The sequence below is a fragment of the Haliaeetus albicilla genome, chromosome 2, assembly GCF_947461875.1.
Source record: "Haliaeetus albicilla chromosome 2, bHalAlb1.1, whole genome shotgun sequence".
In the NCBI taxonomy this organism is placed as follows: Eukaryota; Metazoa; Chordata; class Aves; order Accipitriformes; family Accipitridae; genus Haliaeetus; species Haliaeetus albicilla.
The window spans coordinates 20,976,673-20,991,733 of record NC_091484.1 but is presented as its reverse complement, the minus strand read 5'-3'; the positions used below and the strand labels follow the sequence as shown (position 1 = coordinate 20,991,733).

The window sequence follows — 15,061 nt, the reverse complement described above, 5'->3', positions numbered from 1 at the left end:
GAGGTGTATAGGATGGAGTCCCTCACCATTGCAGAGAAGGATGCAGTTACATGCTGCAAACTAGTATTTCATGAAAAGCCTTCAGGGAAGGGAAAAAGACAAGGCTTGTACATTTTTGCAATGAAAAGCACCAAAGATAGCCCAAAGCACCCTTAAGTGCTACTGGGAGAATCCCTTGGGCTATAGTGTAGGTGAGCTTTAGGTGATGGGCAGCAAAATGTGCTGCAGACTAACTGCACATGATTATGATACCCAAAATGGAAGGCATAGAAAAAACAAGAGGCATGGGGAGTTAGTAAGGAGGACAGGGCTAATGGTGGTAGATAATAAGAAGCAAAGGCTGTAAAAGTGACTAACATGATTTAAGGCCAGTAGGGAGAGGGAATAGAGATGCATGGATGAAGCATTCACTGGAGGCAAATTTTTGGGTCAGAGCACAACAGTGAGGGTGAGTATAGACAAATGTCACTCAGGCTTGTTTCCCAGAGCTTCCTCAGGATGCACTGCCTCCCTTATTCCACATAACAAAGACTTATGATCCTTCTTAAGATTCCTCTCTTTCGGCTTGACTTTGACTTGACTAACTTCCTTACTGGCACTGTACGGCCTCAGCCTTTCCCTTGCTTTTGGCTGCGCGGTCTGTAACTTTCTCAGCCAGACTGCAAGCTCCATGGTAAGCCATTATAGCTGTAAAGTATAGATCACAGAGTATTACAGCACCTAAATGGTATCATCTAAAGCACACCTATGGTGTTCTATGAATAATAACCTACCCAGCTGTAAAAATGAATTGCATAAATATATTACAAAAGGGTAGGATGTAGAACTTGTACATGTAGAATGGCTCCTGCAACAGGGTTGGAATACTAGCATAGCAGTTTTTGGAGGAAAAAGTAGTGGTAAAAGAAAGTTAATTTGAGTTTTGCAAGAATCTCTTGTGCAACAAGAATCCTCTGTATGTCGTGAGTGTGCAGAAGAGAGTGTTGCCATCACAGTACAATGAACCAGATGCGCCCAAGCTCTGGCCAAATTAAGAGGCAGTCAAGAATTTTAAACATTACACTATACATTTTATCTGAAGCATTTAGTAGCACACAGAAAACCTCTTCACTTGGTGAGAAGCTGTGACATATTTCTAAAGCAAGAAATATCACAGACAGAGCTGTCACCTGTGAAAAACAATTTGGGCTCAAGTGAAAGAAATGTTAAAAAAATGATGATATGAAGCCGTTACAGGACACTGGAGGAGAGCGAGAAAGCAGAACAGGAAATGTTTATGTAGATAAAGGAAGCCTGCAAAACAACTACAACAGGGATCACAGGAATGTCAATCGGCCTGTCACTGAGGGGAATTGTAATTAGGAAATATCAAGTAAGTGTGAAAGGCTGAAGACTTTACATAGCCCTGAATTGTCTTTAGACAGTTTGTTATGTGCAGCTATACACAGAGAAGCAACGGCCTCAGAAAGCTCACATTGTGGCTTTTATTTCCAACTCCAAAGTAGTGCAGGTCTGAAAGAATCTGTTTATTGACCTTCTGGGTTATACTACTAGCTCTATTTTCTCAGGCATTCTGCAGATGGCTGGGGGCTTGTATATTCACAGAGGATGTGGTTCATTTAACTTCTGGGGACTGACTTTTGTCATGTTTGTGGAGGGCATGAACTATAAAATATTGGGAAGACAACTTTGCAAGCTATGAGATGGTTAAGTGGCTGTATGTTTTTACCACCTGAGTTATTCTTAAATAAAATTGGAATATATGATAGGCAATAACTAGTCAATTTTGGAAATTACAATATACACTAATAAAAGTTTAGTTCCATTTGCAGTTAAAAAAAATCAGGTACAAGACCCATTCTGCTGCTAGCAGTACCATCTTGGCTTCTGTGAGGTTTAAATTCTCCACTGCAAAAGTGCAGCTCAGAATGCGAAGCTTTGGCAAAACTTCTCTCTGTTGCAATTGTAAGAAAGAACAGTTAAGTGGAAACTACCGGATGTTACTCAGGTGATGTTAAAGCATCAGGTCTGGCAGTATTGGTCTTTTGTCCATCTCTAGCTTTTGCTTGCCTTCTGTTCAAGCTCTGTGTCCACTGCAGGCCTTCCTTTGCCAGGGGTTTCCACCTGGTCCTTCCAATTGACACTCAAATGTCCTTGATGCTTGCCTCGTCCAAAACCAGTGTGTTCTGCCATGAGGCCAGCATAAAACAGGTGGAAATGCCCTCTGATGCTGGACTTAGACTCAAGGAACATCATCTCATACTAATGGGACTGCAGCCAGGAAATAAGAAGAGTTGCAAGAGTAACCCCCAAATATTTACGGATTGTAGTTCAAAGCATGTTCTTCTGAGAAGCTGAAGCTGTAAAACTTACTGTGCTAGACGTCATTTTTGCAAAGATTCATCTGAACAAGCATCTGGTATGTTCCAATTCATAGCACGTCTGCTATTGTTATCATTCCGCACAACAATAACCACTTTAAATTAGCTCTAACTTCATTCAATATTACGACTATAACACAGATTATTCCTTGACATCTGCTAAAATGGATAACATACTCTTATAGTATTTTATCTTTTCTGATCTTTATTTGTCCTGGTGAAAGATGATCTAGCTTGATATTTCTCAAGACATAATTGTTGTGTCTGGAGTCATCCTTGTTTGTGCAACAGGGATTGCACTTCTGAGACTTGCAGGGGATTAGAATGAGCATTGATTTTATAAAGAGACTGTGATTCACTAAGGTTTTGATGAAATCATGGGAGAAAAGTTCATAGTTATTTCTACTTTCCTCTGGTTCCACATGTACACTGGTCTCCAAAACTGTGCAGAGAGGTTTTCAAGAACAAACTCTAATGAAACCTTTTCCTAGGAAACTCTTGTTAACAGCCTGCAGAAATGCCTGTTTTATTTTAATGAGCTCTTTCAGCAGTATCACACAACTGTTTTCATAATCTCAAAACTCTTACTTAAATAGCTTTGACAATCAAGCCAATTATGCTCCCATGGACCGATTTTTATTTATCTTTGGTTGGCTTCCACTAAAAACATATTTCTATCCCTTTGCTGTCAGCTGAAATATTTTTTTGGAATTCAGTATTATTTATCTCACTAATTACCCTTTAACTTGCTTTTGCTTATTTTTACAATTTTCCCTCCCCCCCCCCCCCCCCCCCAATTATTTGGGTTTTTTTAAGGCTCACTACTTATTGTTTCTACTGACCTTTGGATTCCTCAGCCTATGAGGCTCTGGAATATTTTTCCTATTTAAAATCCAAAAGGAGACATTTTGGTTCACCCCCACCCCCCAAATATTTTCTGCCAGCAATTCCCTTTTATACAACTGCTTAATTTTTTTTTCCCCAACTCATAGAAATTAATGTTAAAATAGGAGTAGAGGAGATTCTTTTGGCAGCCTGCCTGCTGAACTCTAAAAATGCCACTTCACATAGTCCATGCTTTGGATGGTTGAGTGAGTTCCAGGGAATATCACTGGGAAGACAAACCTGCGGACTGAAGCCTGTTAATCTGAGGAGAGGGGAAGCCATCCCCTAAATTGCTTCATCCTGATCATCATGTCTGTTTTATTCTGAGTGTTTCATCTTGGCAAAGCAATTCATTCTCTTTGCTGCTTCATTTGTCAGTCACTCTGATAACTCAGCTGGCAGGCACTAATGGTGCCAGTGAATTTTGTGACACTGACACCCATTTACTAATAAGCATATTAAGATATGGCATACAGACAACTACACGGTTATTAGATAGTAATGACTTCAGACCTGTACTTACCTGAGCATCCTTTAAGACAGGAATCTGGCTGGGAAAGAATGGCTCTGTTGTCACTTCATGGTCATCTCCCAAAAAAGACGATCCTAATTATATAACTGAGAAGTCCTAAAAGTATTTTAGTCTTTCGTAAGTGAAATTAAACTGCAAGTTTACACTCAATCTTTGTAGGGAAAATGTTAAAATTCACAGCAGGTTTCCAGACGTCTGCTTCCTAACTGTTTTTAAAATCTAGGTCATTATATATAGGTGGCATCAGATAAGTCTCTGTGGAAGTCTTAGAATATTTTAAAGAGCAAAACAGGTCAGCTTTCTTTAAAGCTTGTAACCATCTAACACAAGTTTTTCATATGTGTACGTCCAAGAAAGGTTAAATATGTCTCTTGACACCTCACTGAATGTGAATTTTTAACGTTCCATGTTCTCATAGCTCTCTAAGGCAGCATTTTCTAGGTAAATTCTCCTGCTATTTCAATGTTTGCTGGTTTTTGCTATCCAGTATGAAACCTACAGCAATGTAAATCATATCTTGTTCCAGACCTTTGTTGTTCATTTCCACATGCCGTGCAGTCATTCCTTGACTGTAAGCATTTTCCTTGAGCTGAAACAACTACTACTGTTTCTTTGATTTTGTTATTATTATTCTCCTTATTATATTGGCCCAGACTGGAACTGAAACAGTGCGTCCAAAACGTGCCCCATTCCCTGTGTGGAATCTTACACATGCTTGCAAACAGTTTTCAGACTGGTGAGCAACACACATTACTCTAAGCTGTGGCAGAGCAGACGTGCAGGGTAGTGCAGTGCTGGAGAGGACTACTGGATGGGTGCTGCTGGGAAGCAGCAAGGGGATTGATGGGGAGAGATGGTCACCAAGGCTGACAGTACCATTGGTAGGGAAGCAGAGAGACATTGGACCCAGATAATTTCAGTGGCAGAAGGATGCTGGATGGGTAAGACATTGCTGGGTGAGGAAAGCAGTGGATGCTCTGACTCTCGGACTTTCTACAGGTAGACGCTACTTTACTTGTGGAGCAAAATGTTGGAGGGGATCCTGCCTCAACTGGCTAGAGATGTGTCAGCTTGGGAACCTGTATTCTCGTTCCCATGGCCTGGATCAGGTCCACTACTTAGGGGCATAATCCAGTTACAAACAGGACATGACTACGTGCCTCAGGAATAGAGCCACCGGGGCCCCTAGCAGTCCCAATACAGAACTACAAGCCAAAAGCCTGCCCCATTTTCCCACTGCCAGCCTGAGCACCTGAGAACCCAGCTGAAATCCAGGCCAGTGTGAGAAGGTCCCTGCTAGCCTGAGTGAAATGCATGACATTTGGCAGCTCCATTGCTCTATGGGCTATTGAAACCCATAAAAACATTCCCAGTGCTTTCAGAGGACTGAGGATCCTGCCTACGGGCACCTTTCCTTGTGCTGTGACAGCACTCCAAGAACTCAGACAATATCACCACCACCTTCTGAGCATAAATCCACCTGTGTCTGAAATGGTTTACTATTTTTTTTTCCCTGAGCTTTTTACATCTGCTCCTTATTTTCATGTACTTGCCCACAACTGCCAAAGAATAAACTTGTCTCTTTTTTCATTTCTTTCCGTTGCAGTCAATCCTTGTGCCCACTGCAAATTCCTCCACTTCTGAGCTCTTCTGGCACCACGCTGGCTTGTGGTTTTGGGGAAGAGGGTTTTGTGTGGTCATTTAATGCATGACAAAACTCATTAATAGATTTTCTGGGTAACTGAAACTTGTTTTTTATCTACAGAATAGAGAGAGCCTAACACTGCAAGCTTCCTCCTGATGCCCTGGCAGTCTCCTACATTCCAATTTGGTGTGACTGTTTTTTTGGAAGGAAAAAGCAGTGCAAATGCTATGCTTATTCTTTCTCATTGCTGGGGCTGATCAATGAAGCAATTGTACTTTTTGGTGTTGTGAGCATCAGTGTGTTTTAAACTGACAGGAAACCATTCACACATGATTGCTAGGCCACCAGGTGAGAATGAGAAGAAACCAGGACAGTGACAATGAATATAGACCAGATCTGAGCCCACAACACAGCTGAAGAAGCTCACAGCCCACTTTTAAACAGTTGAAATACCCAATTCCTTCATAGTGTCTTATTTCTGATTTTGCAACCTGTTGCTGTGAAATTAAGGTGATGCCAAGAGCATATGATAATTACTTCAGCTAAGTTGTATAAAACAGCAACAGATGGACTGCTCAACGAGAGCATTAAAAAGATTTTGTGCAACTAACAAATAATTACATAAAAATAAATAGAGGAACAATATTGTGTGCAAATTGAACCATTTTAAAACAAAGTGCAAAGGTCTGCATGCAGTGTCAGTGGCTCCTTATATCCCTGGGGAAGGGCGCACTCTTTCTTGGCCATGGAAATGCAATTTTCTTCCCTGAAGATGGCTAGAAGCAATACAGCCATCTACTGACTGACAAGGTTAAGCACAGCATGTTTATGTGCTTGTCATTTAACTTGCTATTTCCACCCTCAAATCGTGGCCCGTGGAAAACTGGTTTTCAGCAGAAGCTGATTACTGAAGCACACAATTAATAGCTGATTAGTAACTTGCTGACTCTCCTTATTACTCATTGCTTTGACATCTGGCTAGGTAGCTCTGTGTATAAGCACTCCTAAGCATATGCCATGTATTTTCCCAAGTGTAAAATAACATCACATCTTGCAGTTGACATGCAAGGGTTCCATTCCCACATCTCCATTGCTGTCTAAGGCCAAGAGAAAATCATAATCACAATACATTTCCATTGCAGAACGTGACAAAACTCCCTGATGTCTGTGATTGTCCTGTTCCCCTTTTGACACCTCAGGCTGGCATTTGCTGAACACTGATCACTTTGTAGAAGTCAGAGAAACACTCTGGACACCAACACAATATTGACAAAGCAACCTGCCAAAATAAGGGGACGTGAGTCTTTGACTCAGGAATTATTCAAGATATTTAATTGTGTTTAAGAGCTGTTCATAGGTTGTGTGATGATGCAGGTGTTTGAAAATGGAGCCTGACATGCAATACCCTGTGTGTTATGTTGACTTGAGGGCTCACATGTCCTAAGACCACGGAATCTTGCAGGCAGTTAATGTCTTGCCACAGACTCTCATTGAAACAAACTAAGGAAGAACATTTCAAGTGCATACAACTACAATGAAAGATGTGAAAATGGAAATGGATGAAAGTGGATGAAATACTGCTTTTAAAGACAGTTTGTATTACAATAACACATAGATCCTGGATGGTTGCCAAGAAGTTCCCTTTTACCAAATGGGTTTTGTAATCCTTAAAGGAAAATGAAGTGTTGGTTAATAATCATATAAGGCTTAGCAGGAACAATGTCTGTGTCAGCAAACTGAAAAAATACCTGGCATACTTGGTGCACAAGTAGCTGGCTGAGCAGTCCAAAATGCGCTCAAGACAACATGGTGAGGCAGCAAACTATGTGTAAAATATAAAGACAGTCTTACATTGTTGTGAAATGATTGTAGGGATCAAGACTAACCAGAGCAATTGACTCTGCACAATGAGCCTCACGACAGCTTACAGAACGTGGTTTCCACAAATGGTGAATGAAGTCCCACAATCCTCCTTAGGTTTAGGAGGAGCCGTGTAACTGCAGTGCTGCTGTGAAAGCCCTAAACGCTCTGTAGGCAGAAGACTGATTACATACACATGTATGATTCCTACCCTTGCTGGAACTGGAGCATCCAGATTGACAGGACTAAGACTTCTCTTTGAAGTGTCACTATGAGGAAACTGGGCCTTTCTTCCTCCTTCAACCACTTCAGCATGGCTTGAATTAAATTTTAACTATGTTTAATCTCTATTGCTTACATAACATATAGGCTGAAATCTCCCTTTGCAATTTTTAGAACAACCAAAAGCCACGGCATCAAGAACTACAGGCAAAATACCACTCCTAGGTTATTTTACTGTATCTTGTTACTGTGAATGAGGTGTTACTATAGATTTTCAGAACACAGTGTAAAGCTCCACACACATATGAGCAACGAGCATTTAAGACTTTAAACTGAGACTCAGGACTGTCCTATGATATTCAAGAACTTGTAAAAACTTTAAGTAATCGTATGCTATTTAATGGACAGAGATAAATATCATGCTGTTATAAAATCTTATAGCTACAAGAACAGCGTTTCAGACTGAGAAGGTTGTATTTTCCAGAGTACAGATGTCAGAATGACACCTGGAAAGACAAACAAGCATAGAGAAGCATTTGGAAACAAAACATGTGGAAGGATTTGGGAGCAAAACCTAAACCAGCTTGTTTCCACTCAAAAATAAATGAGAGTTTCATCACAACAGACATGAGACAATGGCTCAGACAGAACAAATTATAAATATACAAAATATATGGATTTCCAGAACAATTGGATCTTGTTTCTGTAAAACACTTATGCACATGAGTGGATGCATTGAGTTTCCTGGGACTGCTCATGTGTAAAGTTATTATTTAGAATCTGTAAGTTTCCAGCCATGTGCAGGGACATTTGCAAACCTGTAAAACTGGAACTTCAAAAATTATAAATTCTTCTGAAGAGCGATGGTTTCTTTTCTATGGTCTGGATAATACTTAGCAAGCATTTGGTCACTTCTGTTATAAGTAATAATAAGCTGTATATGTAAAGCTGTAAAACAGAGGCTGAGAAAAGACTAGACAATTCATAATCATTAGACTGGCAGTTTTTAAAGTTTTTCCTCTTCCCCCTCATGAAGGCACATTCTCGGCCTTGCATGTGCTCCCAACAATTTGTGAATTATTTATGTGGCTATTTTCAACCTGTGTAGCATTGACACACAGGGCTTACGGCAGCGGGGGAGAAAGAAATGCTGGGGACAGCACTGGGAGGTATACTGCCAGGAGGCAATGGCTACACCAGAGCTGCAAGCAGGGAGAAGCTGCCTTGCTAATTCCAAGCATTTTCACCACTGCGCTCCCCCTGCCCTATTCCTACCCAGACACTTCTGCCATAACCCCACTTGTGCCTCAGATGCCACTGGAAGAAGGCTGCGGTGCTGGGCGAAGAAAGGCTTGGAACTAGAAGTGCTGCTCTGCTCTGCCCTTGCCATTTCCTCATGCCATGTCCCAGGAGCTGGGGAGGCACTCAGAGACAAACAGCACTGTAGTAGTTAGTGGAAGTGCAATCCTTTCTGTAATAAAAAGCTGGGTATTCAGTTACATATCTTGATTTTTTCCATGCGTGTCCTTTCTTGCTCTCACTCCCTAAATTTTGTTCAAACAGAAAAAAAGGAATTTGGCTTCATGTCTAGGATATCTGGATAGCTATCAACCTGACTGGATATGCAATAATGCAGATCGAATGATGGCTGTCCTGATAACTGGCCAGCACACATACACAGATCAACTGCACTTCAAGTGAATATAAATCTGAGGTATCTGGAGCATGTCACACTTACTGCACAGGTGCCAGTTATCTGAGTATATGCCAGGAGATGCCTGTATCTGCATTTATGCCTGTGTTGTTCTGAGCTGAAATTAGAGACGCTGGCACAAACTTTATGCAAGATAAGATAAAACACTTTTAAAATATCTGACAGAGTCCTTATAATGTAAGTCAGCAACCTATCAGGTTTCAGAAGAACTTCTCCTTTGAGCATGAAAAATTCTGGCTACCATCAAGTTGCTTGTTTTATTTCCTAAGTTTTTAATCCTGAACACAGTCAGAGAAAAATTTAGACTATAGGAAGGAGTAATCTTTCCAATGACAGTAAATTTTACATTGATGAGTTCATCACTGCTACCTGGAGCTGGAAGGGATGATACCCTTATAGGAAATGCATCAACTTAAGCTTGTATGTTATAGAGAATGAAACAGGCATCTTTTCAGACTGCACTTGGGCAGTTCTTAGATGGGTGAGAAGCTACTCCATTCCCCCTGTAAGCTGTGCCCTTCCCTAAACAAATCCTTCCTGACACTGCCCCCAACACTGGGGTTTGGCAGTATCTTGAGATAGCAAGTTCCGTGGACTAATTATACGCTATTGTAAAAAGAGCTAAGGAAAAGGGTTGCACTGATTTTAACTTTGTGTCCTCTTAGTTTAATTAAATATCACTTTGTTCTCTATGAGAGATCCTTTAGGACTTACAATTTCTACGGTTATGGGACCCAGAAGTCTGGGGCAGCACGGACTGTGCCAGGATGTAATGCACGAATAAGCCCTAATTCTGCAGACAGTTACGCCCCTACCTCATTTCATACATGTCTGTAAAGCGCAATGGGCTAAGTTGCTCAGTCTACAGGTAAGCATTGTGGAGAATGGTCTCTGCTCCAAGGGCTTATAACCTCAGAAGAAAGTCAAGCAAGTAACAGAAAACAAGGACACATTTAGAGCAAGGAATACTATTTCAGGTCTCAGTGTCACTTTGTCATATATTACCCTATCAGTCTCTGTGTAGGAACTGACTGCAACTTCTTTCATGTGGGCAGACTGCTACGTCCCTTAATGTTAATTGGGCATCACATGAATAAAGAATGCTATGGAGGAAAGCAGAAGTTGGATCACAGCACTGATCTCCTTAGTAGCCTCTTGTGGGCAGTAAGGTCAAAAGCTTTTTGAAAGTTAAAAATCAATTATATTAGTAGATTTTCTTTTATTCACTGCCCTGTGAAAGAGATCTTCCTTTGTAGCAATGATGATTTGTCTCCGATTTTTCTTGGTAGTGTCTTAGAATTATCTGAAATTTAAAAAGACAAGGAATTTGCTACATGGAAATAGTATTTTTTACAAAGACAAATGCTCTTCTAAGAAAAAATCATGATGGTACCTGGTTTTGCGAGATTTCCCATGGCCATTTTAGCAATTTGTTTTAAATTAATGATTTGAAATAGTGTTTCTGTAGCATTCTGCAACAAAACAATTTATAGACATTTTAACAATGGTTTTGATTCTCATAATGTTTAAAATGGATGAGAAATTACTGAAAAAATAGGTCTCATTTGAACCCATGCTTAGGAAGAATTAATAGCACACAAAAAAATTTCCACCTAAAACTCCATGCTAAATCTGTTAGCAAAAAGCCATTCTATACAACCATAGTCCATGTCTGAGATCAAATCAGAGATCTGATCTGAGACCATGTAACACAGCAGTCTAGCTCTTTCATACTGCCGTTTTACAGGATAAAGAAGGGTCCCTTCAAGTCCTGCCCTAGAAAGCTACTGATCACCTAAAACTTTTCTATCCCTGCAGCTGTTGAACCAGCTTATTTACTGTTTGATTTTCCTTGAAACAATAAGACACCAAGAAATTCTCTTACCTGTATGTCTCTTTTGAAGCACCTCAGATTAAGAGGATAAATTTATGGGTAACTGCTACTCCTCTTCAGTCTTGAAGCTATGATCAGGGCAAAAATATTTGCAGGTGAATCACATTTTCATTTAACCATTTTAAGAAGTTATTCCTTAGACAAGTGTCACCAACTGGATTACCACTGCTAGTAACATTGAACCCAGTTATAAGTGTTTCCAGGATTTGTCAATAAAACCATCTTCATGCCCCTGTTAGAAAGCAGATATTGGTCTTGCAGGACTTTATTCCAGAAGTCAACTGTTGAAACTGCATAGCCCAGCTGAATCCATTAGAAGTCCACTTCCATGTTGCAGTCCATCCGCCAGCCACCTATTGCAGACTAGTGGGGCCTTAAAACTGTCACGTTCTTTACAGGTGATTTGCAAGTGAAAGCGAGTAGTTCTGTATTTCCCTCTCAGCCTGCTCCATTTGAATTCTCCGGTGGCTAGAAAGGAGAAAGCTTATTAGCTTTCTTATCAGCAGACCTGTAAGGTCTCTCTCTCTTAATAGCCCCTTAGTTCTCGAAAACTTGAGTATTATTTTATCCAAGACTGCTATCCCTTCTGAAGTTTGATGGAAATTGGCTACTGGACTCAAAGGTTAGGGGGAGGATCAACTGGTACATACAGAAAACATCAGCGTATAAGTCCTGACAAACAACTGAGAAGCTCATTATTATATTTAAATATATATGCATTTCAGCTTGTTTGCTTACAGAAATGTCAGCACTGACAAATTGTATACCTCTTGTTGAAAGGCATGTAGTCAAACCTGTTTGTCGGTGTTGCTAATGTGGCAACAAAAAGAATTCCAGAACCATTTTTCCTCATGGAAATCCATTATGGAAATTCCTACAGTACTGTTGGGAGTTAGCAAAATTTCTAGTACTGAAGAGACAATAAACACCTCCAGAGTGAGAAAACCCATGTGAACATGACCCTTCCCTTAGTTTTCTTAAGGAATAAATCTCGCTGGCTTCATCTATACAACTGAAGGGAACACAAACAGCACAAACCCACTCTTTCCTCCTTGTACATCAAGTTTTCCGGATCATTAAATGAAACGTAAATTCTGTGATTCAGAACAGAAAATCCTGTCAGGGGCTGAAATACTGATTTTCTCAAAGCCATTTGTTCTGAAGAAGGAATGTGGGAATCCTTGTCATCATTTCATGGTAAGGCAGAGTTTTTAAAATTCTTGGAGAAAACTGATGTGTCTGAGTTTACAGATTCTCAAGTTCTTTCAGGTTGTCATCCCACATGCAGGTCAGTAATTTCACATGACCCCAACTATTAGTATAAATAGCAGAAGAGGCCGAACTTGTTAGTTATAACCCAGCTTGTAACTGCTATGGTTTTACTTGGTGTTACAGCACCTAGGCTGAGCCCTGCTGGTTTGTGTGGAGGAATGAAAGAAAAAGGTGATCCAGAGTTTTTAGACTGTACAATCACTGTCCTATCAGAAAATAAATAAATAAAATAAAATCAAGAAATAGAGAAGCTATTTTACTAGCAATAACTTGAGATTTTGAAATATTCCAACTTGATAAATGGGTATCAGCATAGATTAATCATACAATGTATGTTCTGTGCCTAACTAAGAACCTAGAGATGTAGTATCTTATACACTCTGATTTTTCCCTTGGATAGTCTAATGGCTGTGTAAGAAGCCTCAACTCTCAAATCAGGTATCTGTTTTAGACATTTCAAGAGTCAGAAGATGATCCCTCAGTCTTTCATAACATTTTAATGCACAAATTCTTTTATTTTAAAAGGTTAATAAAGTTTTGGTATTCTTAAAGATTATTTGGCATAATTTTTCCTCTGAACTACACACATGTCACACACAATACAAGTATGCAAAAAGATTACTATGGATTTGTCAAGGGATGTAAAGTCAGACAAGTATTAAGAACAACAATATCATTTCTTGGATGTTAAAATACCAACTGGCCTCTTGGTGTGATACTTTATGGTACTTCACAATGTATATTCATAAAATATTTTCTGGAACGTAAATGAATGTCAAACCATTTTTAGCAGATTTTAAGTTTTAGTCCTAAAATGAGATCACCACAAGTGTAATTCTGACCCCAAGGGCCTGTGCACACAGTACAGGAATCCACTCACAGAGCTGGCACAACACGCAGATTCTAAAATGACACCACAGTAGAGATCCTATTGTTCTCAGGTTGTGACTCAGGAGGTTTCTTGGTCATCCCAAGTCTGGAGTTTTGTATAGTAGCTAATGGGTGTGCTGTAGAAATACTATGCGTACGTAAACTGCCAAACTGTCAAACAATAAAATTGCAACCATCCTAAATGCAACGGTTAAAACTTACCATTTGCCTTGATTTTTGTGTACTAATCCTTGCAAGTGCTCATCTAGCTGATCCATTTTGGTGCATCACCCTATGTACAAATATTTGCCTAGTGCTTGGAAATTCTATTCTTTCTTGGAAATTCCTGGGAATTCCAAGTTACAGGCCCTGGTAGTGACAGCACATTCAGAATTTCAAGTGCAAATAATTGTTCTTATATAACAAGGGAGGGAGCTGGGAAACCGATATGAGTACATCAAATATTACATTTGAAGGTGCTGTCAAGTACTAGTTGTCCACATTTACAATTTGATAAGCCATCTCAAGGACAACAGCTGCTGTAGAAACACATAGGTCCCAGGCTCCATCTCAAACATGGTCTGCGAAGGAGTGGTTGTAGAGGAAAATAATTAGAAGTCAATAAACGTAAAAATTAAGACTATTTTCTCTGCTTTTGCAAATTCTCACATTAGCTGTTGTCTGTATCCAGGTTTTATTTAAAAGGAAGAATTGGGTCCTCGGTGCTAACGGTATTCCTTCAGGCTCTTATCTTTCCCTTCAGAAGCTGGAGTTCCTTAGGAGCCTCTCTTTATTAGCAAACTTTTCCATGCTTCGCTCCTTGTTTGTACTGCAGAGCTTAATGAAATGTCTGATTCTTTGGCGTTAAAGGGACACTATCTACTTGAAAAATGAAACCTGTCTGAAACTCGTTATGCCTTCTGTAGTTAGACACAGAATTGAAGACTGAAGGACACAGAAGGAAAGCACTGTTTCTTGGTTCTCTTCAAGAGACAATTTAATGTATTTTTGTTTATTATTGTTTTTATCAAGTTAACAAGGCCAATTTTTACTGCAGAGATCTTTAGCAGAAGTATCATGAATCGAACTTTTCCCTTATTCATTGTCATTTTATCCATCAACCTCAAAGGTTATCCTTTAAAGGATTTTTTTCTCAGCAGCTGAAAATCACATAATATGATTAGAAGTTACAATGCTACCTGGGACTTCGGAAACTTGTTTTGTGATTTTAGATAGGTCTACTTGTGCAACATAAGGTAAATCTCTTCTTATGCCTCCATTCTGGTTATAAAATAGTATTTCCTGACCTCACAAGGATATTGGGGATAAATACACTGAGGTGTTCACACACAATGGTGATGGAAGCAGGTAATAAAGTTTTAATTCCGTTGCTAAAAAGCATTTAACTTTTTCAGTCTTGAGACTCATCTTGCGGACAAACATCTTGACAAAAGACATCGGCGGACACCCCATATCCTATATCACAGGCCTCCGTCTAAGGCTACAAACCCGGAGCCTGGCAAGACCGAGGACCTGAACTTCTACCGGCACGCTTCCCCCCCCCACACCACCCCGGTGCAAAGTACCATTTCAAAACGCCCGAGTCCTGCCGTGCCAGCACGGTTTTTCCCTCCCTTTCTTCACCACGCCCTCCGCAAAAGGCCGGAGGAGCTCCGCGCGTCCCTGAGGGAGAGCCCCCTCGCCTCACTGCTCACCGCCCGCCTCCCGCACCAGCCGCCGCCATTGCCTCACAGCCACTCTGTCCTCCGCCCGCCCGCAGGCGGGA

At 40.3% G+C, this 15,061-nt stretch overlaps 1 long non-coding RNA gene across 1 annotated transcript; it reads right to left on the bottom strand.

Moving 5' to 3' along the window:
• Positions 1-7,738: 7,738 nt before the first annotated feature.
• LOC138690394 (uncharacterized) lies at positions 7,739-15,014 on the bottom strand. Its single transcript, XR_011329243.1, has 4 exons — positions 14,862-15,014; positions 11,125-11,201; positions 10,633-10,711; positions 7,739-10,542 (listed from the first exon to the last, which is right to left on the bottom strand). It is a non-coding gene; the product is annotated as an uncharacterized lncRNA (long non-coding RNA).
• Between the last annotated feature and the right edge of the window lie 47 nt (positions 15,015-15,061).